At 38.3% G+C, this 21,823-nt stretch overlaps 1 protein-coding gene across 11 annotated transcripts in view; it reads left to right on the top strand.

Annotated features, from left to right (window-relative positions):
- Positions 1 to 5,188: 5,188 nt before the first annotated feature.
- Positions 5,189 to 21,823, top strand: part of LOC126297862 (orphan steroid hormone receptor 2-like) — a 115,713-nt gene continuing 99,078 nt past the window's right edge. For 2 of the 11 annotated variants that reach the window (XM_049989150.1, XM_049989146.1), the window contains exons 1-2: positions 5,235 to 5,545; positions 16,885 to 17,001. The gene's annotated coding sequence lies outside the window, so the exon portion shown is untranslated. Of the gene's footprint in view, positions 5,546 to 11,092; positions 11,244 to 16,884; positions 17,002 to 21,823 lie in introns of all 11 variants that reach the window. The other 9 variants (XM_049989153.1, XM_049989145.1, XM_049989147.1 and 6 more) reach the window with 9 other exon arrangements.

Raw genomic sequence — 21,823 nt, 5'->3', positions numbered from 1 at the left:
CACCAAAAACTTCTTGCCTACCAGTGCTGTGGAGACTGCAAGAGGCAAACTGGCAACAAGTGTTGTGAATGAAACATGTCCTGACAGCTATTACTCAAAATCCATGTGTTAACTCCAGAAACATTGTGAGTACCTCTGAAATAAGGATATCCTTGTGTTTTTAGCATTTTGTATGCAAACTGTTTTACATTACCAGCACATTAACCAGCAGGATTGCATAATCAGGCCCAATGAGAGGGGATAGAGCGGAGGGGGCAAAATCCCTGATCCCCAGGCCTCAAGTCTTTCAAAGGTTCAGATCCTTCAGGGTATTCACTTGATAACAATCATATTACTATTGTAAACTCAATTTTGTATCATATAATAAACAGAAAAATATTAGCCCAGCACCAGCCTAGCCATTCTAGCTCGTGTTTTTCATTTCATTTCTTTATTTTTATTATTCTTATAGGTCAACTGCATACAATTCTATTTCGAGCTTAATCGTGAATGCACATTTTTCTCTTTAGCCATTGTGCACGAAAACCGTCTTGTAATGGAGTCTAGTCTGTGCTTACCTTAAAAATTGTTCGAAGACCTACCAAAACATTCCCCAAACAAATGTACACAGTAACAATTGTCAAATTTTGTTATAATTCAGTGGGACTGACAACAATAATCAGAGATGACACTTCCGATTCCATGATAAGGTCATTTTATACGAAATATACAGAAAATGATTGGCACTCAGGTAAACACAAAATAAAAAATATATATTTATAGCTGTTCTAGAAAAATCGTAAGGGTGAAGAAATTAAATGTCACGAATGAGTAAATTATCCATACTACTGCTCGGAAGTAAGGAGGTAATATTCTTTTGTTGGTTCATAGAGTAGCTAACTTACATGGGAACGCTCATGTAACTTGATGTGACAATGTTTCTTGATGAAAAATGCTTGGGCTTAAGAGTCGCATCTCAGAAAACTGGAGATCCATATAACGGAAATTTCCTCACAGTATTAGAGCTCTTGAGTCACTATGATCCAATTCTTGCAAAACGCATCAGCTAGATCAGAGATGGACAAGAATCTGGAAAGCCTTTACAAGTGAATTATCTGTCAAGCAATACTCAGAATGAATTTATTTCTAGTTGTGCCCATTTGCCATCTTTGAACAGAGAGAAAATGAGAAGAATTACTCAGTTCTTGTTGAGGCAACTCCTGGTTTGAATCATGTTGAAAAGGCAACATTCATCCTGAGTTACATTCCGATCAATACTCGTGAAACAGACATTTTCTATCAGTGAATACTGCAGACAAGGTTATCATAACGTAGTTAAAGTGAGACAGTGTTGGAAAGGAGCTCAGACTCATTTTCTTCAATGGAATTCTCTCGCAAAATTCTCTCTATGTGAACAATTTTCAGTTTGTTCGAATTATGCTGGCAATATCTCGTGCAGAGTGTAATGTATACATCAGTTTTGTGAACATACACTATATGATCAAAGGTATCGGGACACCTGACTGAATATGACTTACACGTTTGTGGCGTCCTCCATCGGCAATATTGCAATTCAATATGAACTTAGCCCACCCTTAACCTCGATGACAGCTTCCACTCTGGCAGGCATACGTTCAATAAGGTGCTGGAATGTTTCTTGGCAGCCCATTCTTCATGGAGTGCTGCTCTGAGGACAGATATCGATATCGGTCGGTGAAGCCTGGCACGTAGTCGCCGTTCCAAAACATCCCAAAGGTGTTCTGTTGGATTGAGGTCAGGAGTCTCTGCAGGCCAGTCCATTACAGGTATGTTATTGTCGTGTAACCACTGTGCCACAAGCCGTGCATTATGAATAGATGCTCGATTGTGTTAAAAGATGCAAACACCATTACCGAATTTCTCTTCAACAGCGGGAAGCAAGAAGTTGCTTAAAATCAATGTAGGCCTCTGCTGTGATATTACCATGTCAGACAACAAGTGGTGCAAGCCCCCTCCATGAAAATCATGACCACACCATAACACCACCGCCTCCGAATTTTACTGTTGGCACTACACACGCTGGCAGGTGACGTTCACTGGGCATTCGCCATACCAACACCTTGCCATCGGATCGCCACATTGTGTACCATGATTCGTCACTCCACACAACGTTTTTCCTTTTTTCAGTCGTCCAATGTTGATTCTCCTTACACCAAGCGAGGTGTCGTTTGGCATTTACTAGTGTGATGAAACATTGCTAAAAGCCTTGTCTGAAAACTATATAGAACAAATAGTTAAGAACCCCAGCCACGATGTGCTAACTTTTTGACAAAATCCGGATCGAAAATTGTATCCATGGCAACGAGGCAGTTATAGCAACAATGAATACCAAAACTCAAAGGGCAGCTAAAACAATTAGAAAGACTTATATGTTTAGCAAATTAGACACGGAAACAATAGTGTTCATACCGCAATGAGGAACTTGAATCTTTTAGCTCAGGACACGAGCATGCAGAGGAACTACAATTCAAGTTTAAAAGAACAGTTAACCATACACTGTCTAGGTATGTACTGAGTAGGACAGCATAATGGGAAAGCTCCCTCATGGCATTCAGTCGCTATAAAGAAACTTCTAAAGTACCAGAAACTACCACATAATAGATGTAAAACAAAGCATAGTGCTATAGAGATGCAAAAACGAACGCATGTGGGCGTCAAGGGAGCAATGTGTGAAGCCTTCAGTGACTATCGTAGTAGAATGATATCAAATACTCTTTCACAAAACCCAAAGAAGTCACTCATGGACGAGACTGGAAGTGAAGCTGAGAGCAGCAAAGCAAAACCAGAAATGCTTAACTCTGTTTTCAAATATTCAAATGGTTCAAATGACTCTGAGAACTGTGGGGTTTAACATCTGTGCTCATCAGTCCCCTATAACTTAGAACTACTTAAACCTAACTAACCTAAGGACGTCACACACATCCATGCTCGAAGCAGGATTCAAACCTGCGACAGTAGCAGTCACGTGGTTATGGAGTGAGCGCCTAGAACCACTCGGACCCCTCGGCTGGCCGCAAATGTTCCTTTAGAAAGGAAAACCCAGGAGTATTGCCCCAATTTAATTCTCATACCACTGAAAACATGAGTGAAATAGATATTGGTTTCAGTGGCATTGGAAAAACAGCTGAAATCGTTAAAATTGAATAAAGCCCAAGGGACTGATAAAATACCTATCAGATTCTATACCCAATTCGCAGCTGAGTTAGCCCCTCTTTTAACTATAATCTATTGTGGAAGCATCTAAGAAAAAATTATACCGAGCATCTGAAAAAAACACAGATCACATCTGTCTACAAGAATGGTAGCAGAAGTGATCCACAAATCTACCGTACAGTAGCCTTGGTATCCATTTTTTGTCTTAGTAATAATGAGACATCTCGAATAGAATGATCTCCTTCAAGTCAACCAACGTGGATTTCGAAAGCATAGATCATGTGAAACCCTACTCGCTCTTTTCTGACATGCAGCACGATACCTTACATGGAGAGCCATCAACAGATAAAGAAGTAACTTTGAGTGTACTCCAAAGAAGTGTGCTGAGTTCCTTGTTGTTCATGCTGTTTATTAATGATCTTGTAGACAGTATTAATAGTAATCTCAGACTTTTTGCAGATGATGCAGTTATCTACAACAAAGTACAGTCTGAACGAAGCTGTAGAAATATTCAGTCAGACCTCGATGAAATTTCAAAGTGGTGCAATGACTGATAGCTTGCCTTAAAAGTTCAAAAATGTAAAACTTTACAGTTCACAAAACGAAAAAAGTATAGTGTCCTATGAATATAATATTAGTGAGTCATTGTCGGAAAGTGTAAACTCACACAAATACTTAGGTATAAATCTTAGTAGGGACATAAAGTGGAACTGTCACATAGGTTCAGTTGTGGGTAAAGCAGGTAACCCACTTCGATTTATTGGTAGAATACTAGGGAAATACCAGTGAGGTTCTTTACAAATACTTGTGCGACATATTCTAGAAAGTAGCTCATGTGTAGATCTAGCAGGGGATATTGAATGTGTACAAAGAAGGGCAGCATGAAGTCACATATTTGTTTGATCTGCAGGAGAATGTCCTAAGGTATTGAAGGAACTGAAATGGCAGTCTATTAAAGATAGATGGAAACTACCCCAAGAAAGTATATTCACAGAGTTTCAAGAATTGGATTTAAATGATGACTACAATATACTACAACCTCCTATGGTCCCATAGGGATAGTGAGGGTAAGATAGATTAATTACAGCAGACACAGAGTCATTTAAATGGTTATTTTTCTTGGGCTTCATACGTGAATGGAACGGGGAAAAGCGCTAATAACTGGTACAGTGGGGCATACCCTCTGCTGTGTATGGATGTAGATGTCGATGGCGAATCATTCTTATATGTTAGGTCCTTCTGTCTCTATTTAATGTGTCAATCCAACCACATGCAGCCAAGTGTGATTAGTATCAGTTTCAAATTAGACTGGTCTCATTCACCGCGAATTTGTTATTAAACTCTCTAATAGTGTCAAGCTCATGCGACGGTTCCATATGATAACACGAACTTCCGCATAAGACAGCTACTAGCTTGTATTAAAAACAGATAAAGCCTAAGTTACAAATATTGTAATTTATCCGAAGCTAATTGTCGGATTTTGGAGAGTACAAAATCGTCGAATTTGTCTCTCTGTTATCTATGATGTTAGTAGAAGTTCGTATACTTCTGTTTCAAAAAGCGCATTTGATACTGATATCTCTGTAGTTAAAGAAGCTTTTAAGAGAGACTGCACGCTGTTTCTTGACGACTTCCTTCATTTCATCTGGGAGGAAATGGAATTATGAAATCTTAAACTATTTCACCCTGTATATTATAAACCATCAGATACACAGATGGGTAGAACCATACCTTGCTTCACAGACGTTTCCGAGACTAGGTAATTTTACAAATATGCCTGTAATTTCTCTTGTACTCGTGCAGAGCTGTAGCAAAAAAATAAATTCAAAATATATTTTTTCAGTGGCCCTGAGTACAAATAGTATTATTATTTTCTGTTGTTTCCTGCACAGTTTGTACTTACGAGGAAAAATTCAAGGTAAATTTAGTGATTCCGTCAGTACATTTTGCTTAATCCTTTTTCTGTGTCGTTATGATTCTCTGCAAAGTCGAAAGCAACAGCTGTTCAATATATACGAAACATTCGATAAATCGATAGCAGCGTATATTGGCAAATACATATTGAATAATTACTTTCTGTGATGTTGCGGCGAAGGTCGTGAACTTTCACCTTACAGTAGCTAAAATATCAGTAAGTTTTTGCTCCATATAGGAACGGTGTAGATGTTGTTTACAAAATGGGAAACAAATGGTGCTGACGTGTTTATCCGGTCTGTGACAATATGCAGTGCGTGTGCACACTGTTGTTTATGTTACATTAATGTAAATTGTTGGTAGTCAAGGACAGGCACTAACATAAGAGTTAAACGGCATTGTTTTGGAAAAAGTACGATGGACAGTAAACGGGGGTAAATTTTGAGAATAGCATGGGCCGGTAAGTGCTTTGTAATATTTTCACGAATATGATATTATGTTTCGTTTACGGGTTGTTTGGAAACATGCGACCGTACTGCTCTGTTAAACACTTTCATAGATAATAGTTCAGTGTCGTGTGGTATAATTAAGATATTTCCTGTTTTAAATTGGAAGTATATAGATAACTTTATTTCACTTCTTAGTGTAAGATGACAGACGTGATGATTGCTTAAACTCGTATTAGTACTGAACGTATATTAAACTGCTGCACTGAAAAATCGTACACGGCCAACCGGAAACAGTACTTAGCTCCACGGTGTATGAACTGTATTGCTAGGAAGAACAGCTAACATTCTAGCTATAGTGGCGGTAATGAAATATGTTTACGAGGTAGAGAAGTACATTTTTCGTTGTTGAACAATGTTATATTAAGATGTAAATTGTCATTTTGCGTCTAATCAGTGGCTTGTAAAGTGTTATTAACCAGTAGGAAGTTGATCTTTTGTAATTGTAATCACTTTGCATCGCCAATGCGAGGATTGTTCTTATTGTTGGATTGTTTATCTTTCTGTTTACATTCAAGACAAATCACACATATCTACTTCAGTTAGTAACAGAAGAAGAGAATGTGGTGTACACTTTTGTTGCTGCCGTGTGATTTCACCAAAATAGCGTCGTTTAAATAACTCTGTTTCCCATTGCAGCAGGACATTTCATTGTGATCGACTCTACCTCATTATTAAATTGAAACAGCAGTGTGAACTGTCCATGCAATTGTTTTGTAAATGAACTTTGTTTCTGTGCAGCACACAAATTGTCTGTTATTGAATACTTTATGGCATGTTCTTCCACTTGGATGATACCTCAAGGTTATGGGTGTATATAATGCTGCTGTCTTGTAATCGTGGTAATGTTGCTCCTTGAGTGCCTTAATCTACTCATACTCACACTATATTCATTGAATAAAGGTAATGTAACCTCAGAGTTACAATTGGATGGCACCCACAGTCATTGTAATCGTGGTCATGGAATTAGTTGGTGTACACAAATATTTTGTAAGAAAATTGTGTAACTAAATTAGGTTTCAGGCATGCAGTTCAGTCTAGGTGTGGCTCAGATACTGTATAATGTGAAATGTCTGGGCTGTATGTGACACTATCTGGCTTTCAGTTATGTGGGGCATTTAATTCTCCTAGCCCAACATCATATATTGAATGCAACAGGTTAAGTTGTGATATAACTGTTAAAAAAAAAAGGGTAGGTCTGTTTCTATACATTTTGTTGCATATGATGCAATGCAGGAAGTTACTACACCAAGCAGTAGCAAACAGCACACATATGTTAAGTGCTATTGGAAACTACCTCTTTCGCTTGCACACATTAATGGCATGAAATTTCATGAGAGCATTTAAGTTATATAGCAGATGACAAATGTTAATTTCCTTAGTGTCATGTAGAGTTATCACATGCTAACTCTGAAAATGCTGTAGTGTTATTAAATTGAAGTTCAACATTGTTTTTATACATTGAAAAATGTATATTGACAAAGAGTAAGTGCACTTAGTACATTTATAAATGCCAATAACTACGCTTCATTGCTATAATTTTTGTACCTGTCGGTCAGTTTCTCAAATATAGAGTACTAGTCACAACTCGAATATGTGGACAGAATAGCGAAAGAAGAGATAGGGAATTAAGTTGAAAGTTAAAGTTCCACATTCTGGCAGACGTGACTGCCTGCTGTGTCATCCTCTGTCCATTGTGGCAATGAAAATGGCATGGAGGAGTATATGGACAGCACTCTGCTCTACCAGTCATTGTCAGGTTTCTTGACATTTGAAATGCTGTCAAGAAATAGAGTAACTTCTCGGTTGGCTGCGCAAGGCTCAATACACCCTGTACCTGTCCTTCCACCAAGGAAAATACCTGACTACCAGGAGTTGAATCTAAGTCCTCCATGTGGAAGTTAGCCGCACTTGACCACGCAGCTCCAAGGAGATGGGCAGTGGGATACTAAAAAATTTTTTTTAATCACTTGAAGTATATATTGCAACTATGCCTCTTGCATATCTGTGGTAAGTGTATGCAAGTGCAGCTTAAATCTGTGATAGTGAAATTAAAATATATTAAGGAAAAACAGAGTGCATAAGGATTGTAAAACAGCAAAATTTGTTGGTGTGAGACAGCAAGTGGTATAAATTTCTTAAATTTGCATCTGTATTACCAAATGGTGAGCTCAGAAACTTATAAATTACAGAAAAACTTTTCCAACCATCTCCATTCAAGCTCCCTTACATCTTTGCTTCAAATGAGGTATGTGCTTCTAGTAGTGATGTCATCAACTTAATGACTGTCTGCAAGATGAAATAACCTCTAAATGCTGACTATTTCCTGAACCACTAATACTGCTGTTTAGTGACAGTAGCCAAGTTTCCTCTAATATCATATCCACTGGCTTTGCTAACTCATATCACATTCCAGTCTAACTTCGACCTGAGGGTATCATTATAGTCTTCATTCTAAATATGTGACATAAACTTCTTCATTCCACCACTGATAAAGCTATTTGGTTAATCAGTTTCATGTCCCAAGGATCATTTTCCTACATAAATTGTAATGATTTAGGACAAGTCATTTTACATTCCCTTTACAAAATAGTTTGTAAATATGGCTACATGTTGAACATTTAGGGGCCTATAAGGCTTTTAAGAAAAAGTATACAGATGTGAGTTGGTGATTCCTACCAGTCGCCTTGTACACATTACAATAATAGGAGGAGTTGTCAAAGAGAAACTTTATCAATTCAGTTTCAAATGTTACTGTGCCGTCTGTCAGACATTTTATATATCACTGGGTAAGTTATCAAAAATTTTAGTTGAAGCAATGTGCACTTCTTTGTGTGCCAATGACAACCGTAACATGGAGTAATGAATGTAGTTTTTCTTTCTGGTATTGTACTTACATACAACATTGTTCCTTTTGAACTGTAGTGGATTATTTATAACAAACTTAATGAGATAATACATATAGCCTGCAGTGAAACAGTAGTCAGAATGGCGAACACCTTAAACAGATATATAAAAGATGATTGTGGGTGAGCACCACATATTACTTTTGCAGTACATTTTTTAGCAATGGAGACTCTTAAAAAACATTAGATACGCCACATTAATACATATGTCATTATTGAATGAAAATATGCAGAACATGTCATCTTACTGATTTGTCTCTCCTCAAGATTTGCAGTGATTCTGTGTGCAAATATGGCTGAACTAAGTTGTTTCAGGAGTTTATGAATTCTTCTTTACTGCTATCCTTGATATCTCTCTCTCCCTCTCCCTCTCCCTCTCCCTCTCCCTCTCCCTCTCCCTCTCCCTCCCTCCCTCGTGTGTGTGTGTGTGTGTGTGTTTTTGATCAGTTATTCTGGATTATGGTAAAGTTGTTGTTGTTGTGGTCTTCAGTATGAAGGTTGGTTTGAGGCTGCTAGCCATACCATGGTTCTCTATCCTGTGCAAACCTTTTCATCTCCGAATAAGTAGTGCAAAGTATGGCCTTGTGAATCCCTGCCTCATGTTTCCCTCCAGTACTAAATTAGTGAACTCATGATGTCTCAGAATTTGCCCTATCAACCAGTCCATTCTTTTAGTAAACCTGTGCCTTAAATATTTTTCTCCCCAATATTTGGCGGCGTAAAATAATGAAGAACTGTAAAAGTTAGTATAATTGTCGCTATTTACTGCATGAAAATGACATACATTTTCAGTCTAAAAGCTGCTTTCCAATTTTGTTATTATTATTATTATTATTATTATTTTCAGTCTTGCACTTTTTTGTTTTAGATAGAAACATATTTTTTAAAAGGGTAGCTGTTATACTATGACATGAGAAGGTTTGTACCAGATCGCAAATACTGATTGTTATATGAAGAAAAAGAAAGAAACCTGGCATGTCAATTTCTAACTCTCATGTTTGCTTTGGTGTAACATTTCTTTTGGCAAAATTATTAATTTTTGATTAAGTTGAAGACAAACGTGTTCTTTCCACACAGAAATTGTGATGATAACTTTGAGTCTGTGAGACAAAAGTACAGCATATGCTGCTATTTAGTCCTCGAGGAAGGTCTTCATGCCTCAGAATAAAATTTTATGTTCGCAGTAGTGTACTTGTAAATGAATTTGATTTTGTTATGTGTAATTTTGAGTGCCCATGCCATTAATGAACAAACTGCAAACAAATGTTAATGTATGCAATCTTAAAGGTTAATTGTTTATTTTGAGACTTTCTAGAACATAAGTTGTTTCTCGTTTGCTAGGAATGAATAGACTCACTGATGTCTTGCCTGTTCATTCCTATTGTATTTTCATTACCACAGTAAGAAATCTACACAGGAAGAGTGCAAAACGTTCACTGCTCTAGCCCTGTTGCTGAAATCTTACTTTGTGAGAAGAAAGTAATCTGCTTTAAAATAACATAGTTGACTAATTAAGACTAATTAAACTTTAATGCCTTCTCACATAAGTCATGTCACATTATTTGGAGGGGGGTGGCATAGTTGTCAGCTTGCTTAATGTATGTACTTAATGAAGTACCAGTAGAGACAAGGTGACATAATGAATTGTTTCCGCTTTTATGCGGTTTGTGTTCAAGCTTTTTATTCGGGTAATAAATGCTAAAAAATTAATTGTAGTATTAGAATAAACATTAAGAATATTAATTCCTCTATTACTTATTGTTCTGTTATGAGACTTCTGTATTAAAGGGAGATGAGCATAGAAAGAAAAACAATGCAGGTGAATAAAAGAGGTTGCCAGAAATTTTAGAAACTTGTCACATTATTCTCCATAGTGGTGTGAATTAATTGAGACATGCAATTTGCCAGTTGGATCACAAAAATAGAATGCATTGTTTTGGCTTCTTGAGGGATTTCATGTCTGTATAATGTAGTTGTATGAAAGTAATGCATGATATTTCAATAATGAACTCCATTTTGTAAGACGAAAAATGTTTCATTAACAGTGGAAGTCATTTTTATTCCTTTGTGAATGCTATTGATGTTTTCATTATTATTGGTACGTCATAAAAAAATTTACATATCAGTATTTATAACTATGTTCATCTGTATAATAAGTGTCGTCAGTAGATTTGAGCAAGTTCATCACATATTTTGAAGTAGGATAGTAAAAGGTGCTTAATTCGCTTCCTATAAGCTTAATTTTGTGGTGGAGGAAGTGTTGACACCTTAATAATAATAATCTTCAAAGAATGTGTACACTGTTAATTTATTTAACAGCTAAACATTGTGGAATTATGGGAAAGAGACTCAGTTGGTTCCTGCCTTAAGTGAGCAGTAGGTACTGTAGTAAAAGGTCACTTTGCACTATCAGATGTGTTAGCATCCAAGCAGGTATTCCTCAGAGTTCCATACTAAGACTGTCTTTTTAAGTAGTACTGCATGTCAGTATATTTTCAGTGTAAAGGTGCTCTATTTGCTGATACAGTCATGGCTTAATGCTAATATGGTGATTCCCAGTTGCTGTAAATCTTAATGCATTTAATTCTGTTACAGTAACATTGTACTCCCTTCGAATCTTTAAACAATAATAGAAGTGAGAGACATCAGGTATCGATCACCGACAGTGACGGATTCCAGTCAGTTGAAAGTAGCTACCATTATGATCAGAATACTGCCCACTGTCAGCACTCACGAGGCAAATAAGGTGATTTATTGCGCGTAATTTTATTCCTTCTGTCATGTGTAGTAATATTTTGGTGCAACTCAGTTCATACAGGAAGAGTATAGTTTTGCTCAAAAGTGAGTCTCATATCACCTTCCATTTTAAAATCTGACTTTCTAGCATCTATAGCACAGAACATATACGTCTTTAAGAGAATTGTGGTTGAAAGCAGTGACTTCCATCAAGTGAAGATGAGGGTAATGGACAATTTTAATGTTGTGAACATAATCTTTTCCAATAAAATTTTCTCAATCTACCGGCCGTGTCAGTTGCTTAAGACCACAAGATTTTGGCTGAGTATCCCTCAGTTGGTGTCGAAGGGTGACTGTTGTATGATTGCTGCTGCTGCTGTCGTAAGTAGCTGTGTGACATCACTAGTGCCTAGTCTATGACTATTTGAAGTAATGTTCTTGTTAGATCAACACGCCTGTGTCAACCTTCTAGTGGCTGGATCCCAGGCTATGCTCAGCTGCAGACTGCCATATTTACTTAGGATGCTTTCAGAAATTTTTATCTTGATCACATCGTTTATAACTCACTCTCAGAAACCATATGTCTGTCTAGTAATAGATGTCTCAATGATTCAAAGCGTCTCTGTTTCCCAAAGCATGTTTTACTTGCACTTAGTTCTCAGCATATCATAGGGGGAAACATGTTTCATGTTCTGTATGGCACTGTTAAATAGTGTGCACAGCCTCTCCAGTGTAAAACTGTCCACACCTACATTGTATTTTGTGGCCGACATCATCTTTCATAGGATTCATGAATTGTCAGATTGTCTGATTTTGTTACTGAACCACAGTATGGCAAAAATGCATGCCACTTTGTGGTTTCTTGGGTTGATGGGCGGGGGGCTTCTGCTTACAAGTCAGTCTTCTGTTAAAAGGCTTGTGAAATTTATTGGTTGTTGTAGCAGTTTTCTTTGAATACTTTCCGTAAGTGGCTCGGTCAAGAAAGGAGCCACATTCTTTCAAATACTGAACTGCTGTGACAAAAGCTGAGAGCAGAGGCTTCCATGCTCTCTACAATGGGGATTGATGGCACCCAGACAATTGCTAATTTGTTGTGATCATCCTTGTTCATGTTGTTGGTTATTTAATTATTTCAGTAGTCTCTATTATTTTCTGATGCTGCAGCCAGTTTCGAGCCAAGCACACAGGCTTCTTGAAAATTCGTACATTGGCCACAGTCCAAGACTTATGCCACAAATGGTTGGGTAAAGACAAGGCGAACATGGGGATTTTGAGCTGAGGGAGTGGTGGAATATGAAAATCGATTAGAGCAGTGCAGAATCAAAGTGTCTTTTACAGGTAAAACCCTAATATTTTTGTCCCCATGAAACACATTTTGTAGACAGCTACACTGTCATACTAAGGGGGCTGTGATCAGCATCTGCACAAATGTTGTGAGCTGTATGGTGACAGGAATGTCAAATACCACTCCTCGCCAATCCCACTTACCACCAAATTTCAAGACATTGTCAGCAGATTGCATATGTTTCTGAAAATAATGCATGTTATAACATGGCTCTTTTGACAGTCTAAGCCCTCACTGACCTCCTTAGACAACTTCCATGTCCATTCCTCATCCTTGGATATCTCAGTACACATAACATATTGTGGTGTTCTGCTGGCACCTGCCTCCTCATCCTCAGACACGTTAGCTTTCTGTTGAAAGGGGGTCAAGACACTACAGCAGAGTCAATATTAGCAACTGACATCTCCTTTTGCTCATCCAGTACTGTGGACATTGCACAGTGCAAAGTTGATAGTGATTTATTTTCTTATGACCACGCCCGAATGGATCCTCCTTTCTGAAACAGCAATGTCCAATGGAAATACAGTTTTATTTTCTATGTGGAAGCTGGAATCTGTTGTATGTGTGGGTTGAGAAACAGCTCAACACCAAATTATGTCATCGGTTTTTGGGTACAGAAGATGTACTCCTTGTTTTATTTTTCCTATTAAATAAATGTCCTGGCACTTGAAGGCATACAATAATGATTCTGCTATTGAACCTTGGAAAGGATTTTACCAGTCTTAAAAGTTACAGAAACTTTGCTGTTACCAGCTACATAGGAAAGTCTTGAACAGATAATCAACCAGTCTTTGTATGTGTTCTTGAATGCAGAAACCCCTGACACACTTTAAGTTGGGACTGAGGTGGTATTGCAAGGTAACCAACTACAAAAGTCTTTTCTGTGTGTCATTTATTTGAGTGTTTTTTGACATGGAAAAAGTTTTTGGCACCACTTGGAGAAAAATCATCTTTTGTCAACTTCACAAGGTGGTGTACAAGGAGGTCTGCAGATTTTTATTCAGGCTTCCTTGGAAGGAAAGTGTCAGACTATAAATCTTAAGTTCAGGTATTAGATCCGCAGATAGTCATAGGATTTTTTTTTTCTGTCACTTAATGCTTCTTCTGTTTCTGGCAGTTATTTGTTAATGTGGTCCTAGCTTTCATTCATGAATATTTCGTCCCTTTCTGTACTGCACTAAGGCCAAGTGTTTGTTAATATAAATAATTTCAATTCATCAATTTAGATAATTGTTTTGATTGTGATTTGTAGTGGTGAATCCATATTTCATCAGCTGTCACATGCTGATGGAGAATATCACTTTAGGTTTTACAAAACCACACCAGACACTATTAGAATATTATCATGTGAATTTTTTTCTAAGCAGGCATGGCTCTCAACTAGTGCAATTCTCTATGCAATATGTTGCCAACATGTTCTTTTGAAATCTTTATAATATTGATTATTTTGTGCATTGTCATTTACTGACCTTCCAAGATAATGCATTTTTTTTGGTGATTTCTGGTGTGGGTGCACTTTTAGGATGACCTGCATTGGGATCATCTTGGGCACTTTCGTAGCTACTGAAGGAGCCCCAATAAGTTTTGCATTTGACTGAGTACTGGAAAGTTTGTATACCAAAACACATTTTTAAATCTAGATTTCTTATTTGACTGGATAATTATTGTAAGACATTCCTCTATGCTGATGGGTCAAGGTAGCAGACTCTTGTTAGCTGTCAAGTGGTATTTGTATGCACCTTTTCATGGATGAAACTTCCTAATGAATTTTCTTGTGTGATGCTAAGATCTGTGCAGGCCTGAAGGTATGGGGGCAGAGACGGCTTATATGCTATCTAATCCAAAGTATCCAGACACACATCAGTGGACATTTTAATATGGGGTGTGCCCACCATTTTCCTCTATGATGGCTTGGAACGCTTTCAGTGAGGTTCTTTAATGACTGTGGAGGAATTACAGCCCATTATTTCTCAAGAGCTGACACGAAAGGAGGTATTGATGTTTGAAACGGGTGTCAGGAGTGAAGTCGACATTCTAATTCATCCTAAAGGTTTGCCATTGGGTTTGAGGTGGGACTTGAGGACATTTCAGGAATGCTATCCTCCACAAACCATTGCTACACAGATGCTGCTTTATGACAGGGTGCATTGTTGTGCTGCTGCAAACTGTTGTTCCTGATCTGTTCCTCTACTGTGTGCAGTACAAAAGGCTGCATTTGTTACTTAGATGACATCCAACAACTCGTCCATTTTCAAAGTCACTTATCTCCCCTGACTGACTGATTCTATTGTTACCCCTTCTCTGCTGACTACACAATACTTCTTGCCTCCTTTTGTACTGGCAGGTCTGCCTGTCATGACATTTAGTGGTCAGTTCCACATTACATTGGGATGACCAGGTAATTGTGATCAGGTAGTGTAAGCATCAGAATTTTACCATGTGATATGATTCTCTTGATGCCTATCTGCCTATTGAACATATGCATCCAGCAAGAAAATTCTTCTTTCCATACACAAAGCCCGCTTCTCTTGACAGACAGATGTTGTCTGTGATGCTTTAACCATAATTTTTGAGAATTCAAGAAAATGAGCAAGCTAATAGAGCAGCCAAAGGTCTCGTGATGAATCTCTGTATAGCAACTTAGAATGGAAAAAATTTCCTGGCATGTCTAAGGATAGGGCAATGGCCTGTGTGAATAGTAACATGCATCACGGATTTATTTAGTGTTTTGCATTCGGTCTGTAGCTACTGATGGAGAAATACTGAATTTACTGAAGGCAAATATAGATTCAACACACAGCCTTTGGTCACATTTCAAGCTTTATATGCATCAATCCACAGGATTAAAGCTGCTGTAGGGTCAAAGGTAGTCTTGTAGCATATTAGTAGATGCCTTTTTTATTTTGTCCAACCCATGTATTTAGTGCACATAAAAATGACGTTCAAGAAATTTTTGTGAAAGTTGTTGTGAGGGGACCTACTTTTATGACAGGACAAGTAACTTTTATTGACTGCTGCAATGCACTTCAAAGTGATGAAGATGCATGACACTGTTTTTCAGTGTGGTCACCAAATATCTGTCAATAACAGTCAGAACATTCTTCCAATAGTTCAAATTCCTTGATGATGGAGATTCGCTCCTCGGTCTTGGAGCTCATTGAGAAATGAGGAGTGAACTTAATCATCATTGGAGAATCTCTTTCCTCCAAATGTTCTTTCTACATGCCGAAAAGAGGGAGATTACATGGTGCAAGATCTGAATTTCATGATCAGCATCAACAACCTCTGTGCAGCCTTATGCAAATTGTTAACACCTTGTAACTGTGGCTGGGTGTGATATTACATTTGGTGTGTATATTGCCAGAATTTCAAGATGAATCTTTCTGGACAGTTTGCCCACAAGAATCGTACTGTCCCGCGTACTCCAATTTTGGAGTAAGTTCCAGTTGCCGTGCCATTTCAGTTGCACGTGTTTTTGTACCAGTTACCCATATTGCCATAGAACTGGTTTTGCAAGAAACCCACAACCTTCACCCTCTTCCAACACTGCACTACTCTTACTACATAACAGTCCTAGTGTGGGATGGACTGTGTTACTTTCTGAAGTCCTTACATAAAAGTTAATATCTCACATGAAGAGCTGCTTCTGAATTTGAGGATATGCCTGGGCTCAGAAGGCTCTGAATTTATTAGTTTGTTGCTCATGCATGCTGCACAGGTATTAAGATTGATAGGTTTTGGAAAACACCAAGGAATCTTTTTCTCCTAATTGCCGTGTGTGAGGAAGGGAGCAAGGAAGGAATAAAAATAATGTTTGTGGTTTCCCAGTGTAGTGTAAAGGAAAGGTTTGAACATTTTAATTACTGGGGAGCCACATTTGATTAAATTAACACTTCAGCTTTGTTTGACACAATCATAAGACATTAACAGGTATTGGCCTCTACTGGCCAACATCAGAACTAAAAGAACAGGGGGGTGGGGTGGGGAGAGAGAGAGAGAGAGATTCTAGTACATTTTGCCACATGTACATATAGAGTGAGAGATTGCTTCTATTAAATTTTGCCACATCTACATATAAAGCAATAAGTAAATGATATGTTACTTGTTTTGCACCCATAAAATGAAAGCAGCAAATGGTGATCACAAAATGTAATGCATTGTCATTAGAAATTGTGCTGTATCTAATATTTAAAATAAGTAAACTATGTTTTGTTATTATTAGTAGCCAATCACCAAGTACAATTGGGCAAAATTAGTTTGTTTGCTGTGTGTGCATATTGTGTAATTGGTTTGAATTTGTTTTTAGCAGGACCTGAAATGAAAATACTGGAAATTATGAAAGTTGCAAAATGCTGATCAACCAACTACCTACAGAAGCAAATTTCTTCTCTGCAGCTGTCTTCTCCTTCCCAAAATCACTGTGGTAAGTCTTACCAATTTGTTTTAGATTTATACAGTTTGCATTAATATTTCTGGGTGCACTTGACAACACAAAAATGGCCAGAGCTGAAACTGTAACTACTTGCCATATTTCACAGGAATTAATCATATTAGTGTGCCTGTGAAAGTGAAGAACACTCGTAATTGTATCTGTAACTGAAGGATTAACATTTTCGTGACACTCAAAATAGGGAAGTGCCTCCTAAAAATTATGCATTGTCATTCATGTTGTTGTTGTGGTCTTCAGTCCTGAGACTGATTTGATGCAGCTCTCCATGCTACTCTATCCTGTGCAAGCTTCTTCATCTCCCAGTACCTACTGCAGCCTACATCCTTCTGAATCTGCTTAGTGTATTCATCTCCCGGTCTCCCTCAACAATTTTTACCCTCCATGCTGCCCTCCAATACTAACTTGGTGATCCCTCAATGTCTCAGAACATGTCCTACCAACCGATCCCTTCTTCTAGTCAAGTGGTGCCACAAGCTCCTCTTCTCCCCAATTCTATTCCATACCTCCTCATTAGTTATGTGATCTACCCATTTAATCTTCAGCATTATTCTGTAGCACCATATTTCGGAAGCTTCTATTCTCTTCTTGTCTAAACTATTTATTGTCTACGTTTCACTTCCATACACAGCTACACTCCAAACAAATACTTCCAGAAATGACTTCCTGACACTTAAATCAATACTCAATGCTAACAATTTTTTTTCTTCTTCAGAAACGCTTTCCTTGCCATTGCCAGTCTACATTTTATGTCCTTTCTACTTCGGCCATCATCAGCTATTTTGCTTCCCAAATAGCAAAACTCCTTTACTACTTTAAGTGTCTCATTTCCTAATCTAATTCCCTCAGAATCACCAGAGTTAATTCGACTACATTCCATTATCCTCGTTTTGCTTTTGTTGATGTTCATCTTATATCCTCCTTTCAAGACACTGTCCATTCCGTTCAACTGCTCTTCCACGTCCTTTGCTGTCTCTGACAGACTTACAATGTCATCGGCAAACCTCAAAGTTTTTATTTCTTCTCCATGGATTTTAATACCTACTCCAAACTTTTCTTTTGTTTCCTTTACTGCTTGCTCAATATACAGATTGAATAACATCGGGGACAGGCTACAACCCTGTCTCACTCCCTTCCCAACCACTGCTTCCCTTTCGTGTCCCTCGACTCTTATAACTACCATGAGGTCTCTGTACAAATTGTAAATAGTCTTTCGCTCCCTGTATTTTAGCCCTGCCACCATCAGAATTTGAAAGAGAGTATTCCAGTCAACATTGTCAAAAGCTTTCTCTAAGTCTACAAATGCTAGAAACGTAGGTTTGCCCTTCCTTAATCTAGCTTCTAAGATAAGTCGTAGGGGCAGTATTGCCTCATGTGTTCTAACATTTCTACGGAATCCAAACTGATCTTCCTTGAGGTCAGCTTCTACTAGTTTTTCCATTCGTCTGTAAAGAATTTGCATTAGTATTTTGCAGCTGTGACTTATTAAACTGATAGTTCGGCAATTTTCACATCTGTCAACACCTGCTTTCTTTGGGATTGGGATTATTACATTCTTCTTAAAGTCTGAGAGTATTTCGCTTGTCTCGTACAACTTGCTCACCAGATGGTAGAGTTTTGTCCGGACTGGCTCTCCCAAGGCTGTCAGTAGTTCTAATGGATTGTTGTCTACCCCGGGGGCCTTGTTTCGACTCAGGTCTTTCAGTGCTCTGTCAGATTCTTCACGCAATATCATATCTCCCATTTCATCTTCATCTACATCCTCTTCCATTTCTATAATATTGTCCTCAAGTTCAGCACCCTTGTACAGACCCTCTATATACTCCTGCCACATTTCTGCTTTCCCTTCTTTGCTTAGAACTGGGTTTCCATCAAAGCTCTTGATATTCATGCAAGTGGTTCTCCTTTCTCCAAAGGTCACTTTAATTTTTCTGTAGGCAGTATCTATCTTACCCCTAGTGAGATAAGCCTGTACATCCTTACATTTGCCATCTAGCCATCCCTGCTTAGCCATTTTGCACTTCCTGTCGATCTCATTTTTGAGACGTTTGTATTCCTTTTTGCCTGCTTCATTTACTGCATTTTTATATTTTCTCCTTTCATCAATTAAATCCAATATTTCTTCTGTTACCCAAGGATTTCTACTAGCCCTCGTCTTTTTACCTACTTGATCCTCTGCTGCCTTCACTACTTCATCCCTCAGAGCTACCCATTCTTCTTCTACTGTGTTTCTTTCCCCCATTCCTGTCAGTTGTTCCTTTATGCTCTCTCTGAAACTCTGTATAACCGCTGGTTTAGTCAGTTTATCCAGGTCCCATCTCCTTAAATTCCCACCTTTTTTTCAGTTTCTCCAGCTTTAATCTACAGTTCATAAGCAATATATTGTGGTCTAGAGTCCACATCTGCTCCTGGAAATGCCCTACAATTTAAAACCTGGTTCCTAACTCTCTGTCTTACCATTATATAATCTATCTGATACCTTTTAGTATCTCCAGGGTTCTTCCATGTATACAAACTTCTTTCATGATTCTTAAACCAAGTGTTAGCTATGATTAAGTTATGCTCTGCGCAAAATTCTACCAGGCGGCTTTCTCTTTCATTTCTTAGCCCCAAGCATATTCACCTACTATGTTTCCTTCTCTCCCTTTTCCTACTCTTTAATTCCAGTCAACCATGACTATTAAATTTTCGTCTCCCTTCACTGCCTGTATAATTTCTTTTATCTCATCATACATTTCATCAATTTCTTCGTCATCTGCAGAGCTAGTTGGCATATAAACTTGTACTACTGTATTAGGTGTGGGCTTCGTGTCTATCTTGGCCACATTAATGCGTTCACTATGCTGTTTGTAGTAGGTTACCCGCACTCCTATTTTTTTATTCATTATTAAACCTACTACTGCATTACCCCTATTTGATTGTGTGTTTATGACCCTGTAGTGACCTGACCAGAAGTCTTGTTCCTCCTGCCACCGAACTTCACCAATTCCCACTATATCTAACTTTAACCTATCCATTTCCCTTTTTAAATTTTCTAACCTACCTGCCCGATTAAGGGATCTGACATGCCACGCTCCGATCCGTAGAACACCAGTTTTCCTTCTCCTGATAACAACGCCTTCTTGGGTAGTCCCCGCCCGGAGATCCGAATGGGGGACTATTTTACCTCTGGAATATTTTACCCAAGAGGACGCCATCATCATTTAATCATACAGTAAAGCTGCATGCCCTCAGGAAAAATTACGGCCGTAGTTTCCCCTTGCTTTCAGCCGTTTGCAGTACTAGCACAGCAAGGCTGTTTTGGTTATTGCTACAAGGCCAGATCAATCAATCATCCAGAGTGTTGCCTCTGCAACTACTGAAAAGGCTGCTGCCCCTCTTCAGGAACCACACATTAGTTTGGCCTCTCAACAGATACCCCTCTGTTGTGGCTGCACCTACGGTACGGCTATCTGTATCATTGAGGCACGCAAGCCTCCCCACCAACAGCAAGGTCCATGGTTCATTGGGGGGGGGGGGGGGGGGGAGGGGGGTGGAGGGTTGTCATTCATAGGATTACAGATAAGAAGGCCTTTTGGCTGTAAGCTAAAATGTGTAGCAACCTTTTTATTGGTGCAGAAAATAGCTAGTCAGGAAGGGGAAATGTCATCCTGTTCTGGAAACTACTTATGTATCATTACTAGCATTCGCATGGGAGACTGATTCGGCAGTAAACAGGTTAATTCCTCAGGATATAGTTCTTGCAATGATAGAATCATGAAATTGACCATCTGTTGTGTGAAGCGTTCAAAGTCATGAGAACATGAGGGTCTCTCACTGTCACAAACTACCACTATTAAATGAGTAACGAAAATATTTGAATCAAAGTAGATACTTTTTGACCTGTATACTCTTATTGGACTGTCATTTTATTACGTGTGTGTGTGTGTGTGTGTGTGTGTGTGTGTGTGTGTGTGTGTCCAGTTCCCAGACAGCTGCTGCATTCTCCAGAATCCTGATTATTGACTTGTCTGTTACTGTGCAACTTGCTTATGGACACCAAAAGTGTCCTTATCTCTTTCTAGAACAGTCAGTCATTTCAGTTGTACTAATTTTCTGTGGTAATTCATTACAAATACATTATTTTTTGTTGCTGTTATTATTGAACGGCCATGTGGAACTAAAATTAACAGCTGTGAGGAATTAATGTCAAGAGTTCTCAGGTGTTACACTATGGAGCATGGATTTTCATGTTTATGTAATTTTCACTGTTCCCAGAGTACTTTCTTGCACTAAATTAAGATCTGTTATTAGTCTTTTTCTATTGTGTATAGGTTCTGTTCAAATCAAGTACACTAATTTTTCATTTAAACCTACGTTACACAGAGAGGCATTTGATTGCAACTAAGGAAAATTGTGTTTCAGTAAGGTGGAGTAGTTTACCACATTTGCCGCACCTATCTGGGTGTTAGATAGGAAATTTTAGTTTGTGGTACACGCTATAGGGTTGTGAGGTTATATTTGTACTGTTAAATGTAGTTTTGCTGTTTCTTAGAAATGACTCCACACCGTTTCTGGAGAGGAGTTCAGAAAATGGATGTGATTATAGTTATTTTTTCAACCTGAAGGAAGATCCTGCAGCAGAATCACGTTTGTTGTAGCCACATAATTGCTGAGTAAAGGCAGGACAATAATAGTTTCATGAAAAAGTCTGTTACACATACTTTGATATAAGGCTTGGTGTTAAAGTCAAAAGCTGGACACTGCAACAATGTATGCTGTACATGTGTTGAGGAACTGAAGCTATGAAAAAATGGGA

The sequence above is a fragment of the Schistocerca gregaria genome, chromosome X (assembly GCF_023897955.1).
Source record: "Schistocerca gregaria isolate iqSchGreg1 chromosome X, iqSchGreg1.2, whole genome shotgun sequence".
NCBI lineage: Eukaryota > Metazoa > Arthropoda > Insecta > Orthoptera > Acrididae > Schistocerca > Schistocerca gregaria.
This window is presented reverse-complemented; position numbering and strand designations above follow the sequence as displayed.